General features: G+C 39.5%; 1 pseudogene across 1 annotated transcript; it reads left to right on the top strand.

The window, feature by feature from the left end:
- Window positions 1–5,006, top strand: LOC106181210 (carotenoid-cleaving dioxygenase, mitochondrial-like; annotated as a pseudogene). Its single transcript, XR_015331189.1, has 4 exons — window positions 1–172; window positions 2,205–2,342; window positions 2,539–2,689; window positions 3,455–5,006. The product of XR_015331189.1 is annotated as a carotenoid-cleaving dioxygenase, mitochondrial-like (transcript).
- The last annotated feature ends 1,919 nt before the right edge of the window (window positions 5,007–6,925 follow it).

Genomic DNA, 6,925 nt, shown 5'->3' with positions numbered 1-6,925 from the left:
TAACAGAGAAGCGTTTACCCACCTCTTGTCTAGAGAGACGCTTTCCGCCGTCCTCGCTAACGAGAACTTCAGAACATCAATGTGCGCTGCCCTCGCTGTTGATATGCCGTCAGTCCACAGCTGTTTCCACATTTAATATTCTTATAAAGGCAGCTAAGAATACTGTAAACAGGTATTGTATTTTAATTTATTATATAAAAGGCAATTTCAAAGGGCAAGGTTGTGTCCTTATTTATTTTTATTACCAATAAGCCTCGCTTAGGTGCACCTTGTTATATGGTCATGTGAAATGAATGCGTAGCACTGTTCAAATTCTTTGAGATCTAGAACTAGCGTTCACCGCAACAGATTATACAAATAAACGCTGACTGTGCCCCGCATCCCCCCCCCCCCTCCACACAACTGGTGTGACAGGAATGGCAGTCCTTGGAATGAAATCCCGGGGTCGCGTGCGGTCATCTTACAGATTAGGATTACTCTACATAGTCGGTGTGACAGAAATGGTATAGTCCAATGATTGGAAGTCCGGGCTCCCATATGATTACTACAGGTTAAGTTAGTCGAATGTCACCTGTACAAAGTATAATGGGGAACAGACTACGGTTCCTGAAGGACTACTATTCCTGTCACGCCTTGTCACAGTTGGTAACTACGCAGTTCTGTTCCGTCGTGTCAGGCATTGGCCCAGGACGGCATATGGGGAGGAACGTGAATACACCAATTCTCTGCACCAGATTTAATTTGGACTAAAAAAAGCGTTAACGCAGCCCAATTGTGAGCCTGGGATAATAATGTATAAGCCCTTTTCTACGTGAATGCTATAGGGGTACGGGGGGGGGGGGAGTTTTGATGATTTTGCGTAAGTGCAATGTAGGTCACATACCTGTATGTCTGAAAGTAGAACAATACTGCAAATGTAAATAAAAAGATAAATAAAAATGGATTAACAAGTTTTTTTTTTGTCTAAAAACGAATTAACGTTCCATTACAATGTACAATTGACAGTTGGAGTAACATTATCATAGTACTCCAAATAAATACATAAATAAGTAAATAAATAAATAAATAGGGGAGACCGGGGCTAGTTGGCCCAGTCAGACACTTTTGGCCTTGTAGAGCCAACTAGGAATGAGTTAGAGTTAGTGAACCAAGCTACGTATGTAACGTCATTATTTTTCAAATACATATTGCCAGATGGCTCACAATTTGACAAAAAAAAAAAAATGCAGTTGACGTCAGGGGGCCAAATTGCAAAATGAAGTAAATAACCCGTGTAAACGCCTTGAAAATACTTTTTTTATACAATTTTTTTCAAATTTATTAAATTGATTTTTGAGAGTCTTTGATGAATAAATAGTTCAAATGAGGCAGATTTATTGAGGTTTCTGAACGTCACGTTGTAGGGGGGGGCTATGTGTTGCAAGAACCAAAATATCTATCAATAAATTTGTTTTGTTTTAATAAAAAATAAATTAATAATGGTATAAAGCAGGTTTTTAATGAATGAAAACGAATAATACATTTTCGCTTTAAAAGAAAGTTACAAATTCAGTTTTAAACCATTGAGTTTGTTTCAACAATGGTCTCTAGCTCTGTTTCGCGCAAAGGTTTGTGGGTAATATGAAGGTCCAACTTGTCCGAGTCAAGGGGGCCAACTAGCCCCGGATGCACACTTTTTATTTTAAAGGATGGCAGCCATTTATGGTGCTAGAATGAGCAACGATGATCCATCTCTGTGAAACTTCAAACAATGAGCTTCAGTTTGATGCCCTATACATATATTATCTTCGATCAAAAGCCTATGAAAATAGATTTTTAAATCTCTTAAACAAAATTACTTATAGGTGCAAGAATCGTTTATTTTGACTCACCGCTGAAGCAAAACTTTTAAACGTCCGACACTTCCTTAGCATTGTAGGCTACGGTCACTTTAAAAGAACATGTGGCCATTTTTTTCACCTCGTAGTTACTTTTTCATAAATTGACGGGGGGGGGGGGGGCAACTTACCCTGGGGTCCGACTACCCCCGGTCTCCCCTAAATAAATAAATAACAAGCTTTTGTCTCAAAAACGCAATGTACAGGAATAGTAGTCCCTCATTATGATGTACAATTAAATATATTGTACTACATGTATTATCAACTATGTCATTAATTTTGATAGTTGTAACGCTTTTTGATTGTAACATTCGAAATCTTATTCAGATCCTGAAAGAAGACATCCTCATTGCTTTGACGTCTGGTCGTGACGTAGACTAAAACTGACCAATATGGCCAGCAAGGATGACCCCCTTATTAAGATGAATTGCGAGGCAACACCGCCAGTGAAGACCGTTATTAAGGGTAAAAATACGAGCCCCTCTCTCTCTCTTTCTCTCTCACTCTCTCTCTCTCTCTCTCTCTCGCACACACACACACACACACACACACTCACACACATATTAAACTGATTATTATAAACGAAATAAGAGCACTGATCTCGACGTAAATCTACCTTGGTACCTTGGTTGTTTTGAAAACTGACATTGCTTCGTTTCAGGCACAGTCCCTGCGGATCTCAGCGGCTCTCTACATCGTGTTGCTCCAGCCAAGTTTGAAGTGGGGAATTACAGGATGCGCCATTTCTTTGATGGTCTGGCAATGGTCTATAGCTTCACCATAGAACAGGGCACCGTACAATTTCACAGCAAGTAAGTAATGATAAAATGTTTCTAATGTTTACTTATGTTTGAAATTTTGTTTGTCTGAAGATGTAGACGGTTATGGTGCAGTTTAGTCATGCACTGTAACAAAAATTAGTATAACCAAGGAAATTATTTACACTGGATTTAGAGAAACAGATTAGAACATAAACTGTGTTTTTTAAATACTAGGGATTAAGGCTCAACTCAAAGTTTTTTTTTTCTTTTAAACTTTATGAAACTTGATCACAACCATCCAAAATATATATTATTCTCTCTGTTACCTTAAAGATTGAATGGCACGATGGCTAAAGAAAGGCAATGTACATAGAGAGTGGACTGCATCTTGTTTTCTGTTTCTTGGAAATTAATCGGTCCTTATTTATTTCTTCAAGTATATTTATTTATTGATATATTATATTGAAGCCGTGGTTCTCGTTCACTCGACTGATTGACCAGTTGTGATGTGTGCGAGCAAGGTGAAGGACATGTGGAAACAGGCAACAACTTTGATTTTCGTTTGTATTGAGAGTGTAACTTATACTAAGGCGTTGCTGTTCACATATCTTTATGCGTTGCTTATCTTTCAGATGCATTTCGAGTAAAGCCTATACAAAACCATGTCAACAAACTGTATCGTTTGTCTTTCAGATATGTTGAGAGTGAAGTCTATACCAAAACCATGTCAACAAACAGCATTATTTGTCTTTCAGATATGTTGAGAGTGAAGCCTAAACCAAAACTTGTTAACACATTATATTATTTGTCTTTCAGATATATTGAGAGTGAGGCCTATACCAAAGCCATGTCAACAAACTGTATCCTCCACTCCGGATTCGGTACTGTTCGCTCCCGGATCCGTGTAAGAACATATTCTCCAGGTATTTTTCCTACTTCTCCGACGACAGAATAACTGATAATCCATCTGTCAACCTTCTTCCCTGCGAGGACGCCTTGCTCGCCATTACTGAAACTAAGTACTGGACCAAGTTGGACCCAAAGACTTTGACAACAACGGAGAAGAGGATCGACATGTCGCGACTTATCAGTGTGGCCACTCCTGCACACCCGCACATAGACGCCGAGGGAAATTTCTACAACTTTGGTACGTTGTATGGCGGGAGGCCGTCCTACTACTTGTCCAAGATTCCACCACGTTTAGACGTGATAACCAACAACGAAGGTCCCAAACCAGCTGAAGATAAACCCCAACCAGAAATTCTTGCCAAGATTTTCGGCCAGTTCAAAGCGTTCCCAACATATTTCCACAGCTTTGCAATGTCGGAAAACTACCACGCGCTCGTCGAGCAGCCTTTGGGCATGAACGTGCTGAAACTGATGACAATGAAGGTGACCAGAAAGAGCGTTCAAGAAGCTATGGAATGGTACCCAACAATCAAAGCACGGTTCCGATTGGTCAATCGAAAGACCAATGAGGAGGTAGCACAACTGTTCACTGCGGACCCCTTCTTCGTCTTCCATCATATCAACGCTTATGAAGAGGAGGACCACTTGATAATAGACCTGTGCGGGTACAGTGACCCAAGCATCATTGACGCCTTCTATCTGAAGAATTTAGATCCTGAAAGCAGGTTGTTTTCGGACGAAGTGTTCCCCGAACACACTTTACCGGAGGTCCGTCGCTTCGTGCTGCCTTTGAAACCGACATCCGACGCGATCTCGAGGAAAGAGAATCTCATCACCGTGGAGCGTTTCAGAAACCGAATGGAAGCTCGGTATGACATGACAGACGGGAGCATCCATTGCACGTTCATCGTGATAGGCAAACCTGGTCTGGAACTTCCCCGAATTAACTACGCCAGCTACAACGGTAAGAAGTACCAGTACGTCTATTGCTGGGGCTCGTTCGCAGGGAAGCACAGCTATCGAAACGCCGTAGTTAAAGTGGATATGGAGAGCGGCACGGAAGTGGCATGGCGCGGCACACACACCCAGTACCCCAGTGAGCCTGTCTTTGTCCCTCTAGCGTCCGCCGGGAACGATGAGGACAGCGGTGTGGTGCTCACGGCAGTAACGGACGTTGGTCAAGGAAAGCCGGACTTCCTGCTGATATTGGACGCCAAAACTATGGTGGAGTTGGCCCGGGCAGAGGTGCCTACTGATGTTAACGTTCCGTTCGGTTTACATGGGCTTTTCACTTCATAAGATTGGGATAAGAGCTTCATCAATGGACGCAAGGCACATGTCAGTAGTTATGCATATTTTAAATCAGCTTTAGACACAATGTGTAATGCGTTGAGTAACTGTGCCTATTAACTCCGACGACATAGAAATGACCGCGTCGTCGACGTCGCTGTGGCCTCACTGTCCAACACAATCAACTAAATCAAGGTATATAACAGCAGTAGCATTGCGTTTACACAATTTTCTGCAAACAAACCGTAAACTTTAACCAAGATAAAAGAAACTCCAAAAGATATGCACTGTCTTTGTATAATTAACAAGTTGATGGATTTGTTTTGACAACGAAAATTGCGACACATGGACCAATGCAAACAGTGAAACTGAAGTCAAAGCTTTTCCCCAAAATATTTAAAAAAAAACTTGGAACTGCTTGAAAAAGGACGACTAAAGTACACGCACTTTAAATGTTGCAAAATTGATTTCTTAACATTTGAATTCTTATTCAAATATCAATAATTTAGTATTAATTAAATATATTGAAAGGATAACAATTAAGATGGCTAAGTGCCATAAAATGGATTTCCTGGGGCAAATTGCAGCAAAGGATTTATGAATCCAATCCAATTTTTTTTTTTTTTTTTTTTTTTTTTTGCCATGAAGGTCCCTGTGTAGCAAGTGCAATTTCCAGAATAATTGCGATAACTACCGTTTCAGTGGTAAAATCGAATTTGTTATAGTTCTATGTGTTGTTTACAATGTATTGTTATCCTTTCAAGAAAAAGGGGACACTGCACATTTTATGGCATTTGCAAGCATTTTTTAAATAGTTTTGCACCAGAATGCATTACGAGCAGATTGCTAGGTAGTTTTATTCACAAACATGCATTATATATGTATAGTCTTTTAGTAATATATACGTAAGGTAGTATTACGATTTATAAAAATAGAAGAGTACATGATGTAAATTAATAGAAATAATTCAATATAGCATGTGTTAACAAATGTAAACCAGTAAACGATTATTTTTTAATTTAAAGGACCTATGCTTTTAATGCAGCTGCGTCAAGCGGTTTAACCTCCCTAAGTGTGCGTATACATATACATGTACTTAGTTTTTGAAAACCACTTCTTCTTCTGGTATATGAAATGGAACATTCTCACATTCTGGTGGAGCGTTTGGCGCACAGTTCTGTATTCTGTATATTCTGCTTTTTCAAATAAATACCCATGGTGTTAGGTTCAATGGTTTTCAATGCATCTCCGTCGCAGATCGCGGTCTCTTGTTACATACAAAGGATGTTTAATTTTGTAGATACAATTTTCTTAAATACAAATTTGTAGATGTATGCAACTTACAGCAAAGGCATGTTTTTCGTTTAGTAAAAAAAAAACGACTAATCACTCTTTAACGTCTATCTCCGCGTCCTTTTTTATTCAAAATTACAGTAATTTATTGCACAAACCAAACTGCTCGACAATCACCTCCACTGGGAGAAAATGTACTCCTTAAACATATTTGATTGCCAAATTACCTCTCAATCCACATCCTTATGACGCAACTAATTGGTTATGGAACAATTCGGTCATCAGACTTTACTTGGGGAATAATGTCTCTCCTTCGGAAGCGATTACGTAAAGTTTATGGATTAATACCAACGTGAATATTGTCCCTGATCCAATTTGTGTTTAACAAATGAAGGCAGCGGTTCTCCTCATCTGTAATTGCTGGCATCTCAAACAGACCTGTGGGGTATTGCGTGCAAGCAGGCGGATTTCCAATAGAAATAGAACGGCACAGCTCATTTCACCTCAGCAGAGCTGTTGTACAGTGGCCCTATTCTTTTGATACACACACTGGACAATAGAAGTATCACAGTAATCAAAGTTATAATGCCTGGTCTACTTATAATGTGACTAATGTGTATAAAACCGCTGTACCATGGAGTTTTATTGTTGGTCTTTTTGTCAAATTTGATGTTTATAAAATGATACCAGGAGCATATCATTCCACAGTCATTCATCTCCTTCAAAGTATTGGTTCAGTAGGGGTGACACTTCTATTGTCCAGTGTGTGTAGTTGTTTATTATTATGAAGAATAT

This window comes from Lingula anatina, chromosome 9 (assembly GCF_051362555.1).
Source record: "Lingula anatina isolate TDL-2025a chromosome 9, LinAna3.0, whole genome shotgun sequence".
In the NCBI taxonomy this organism is placed as follows: Eukaryota; Metazoa; Brachiopoda; class Lingulata; order Lingulida; family Lingulidae; genus Lingula; species Lingula anatina.
Note: the sequence above shows the minus strand (reverse complement) of the source record. Positions and strands in the feature narration are given on the sequence as shown.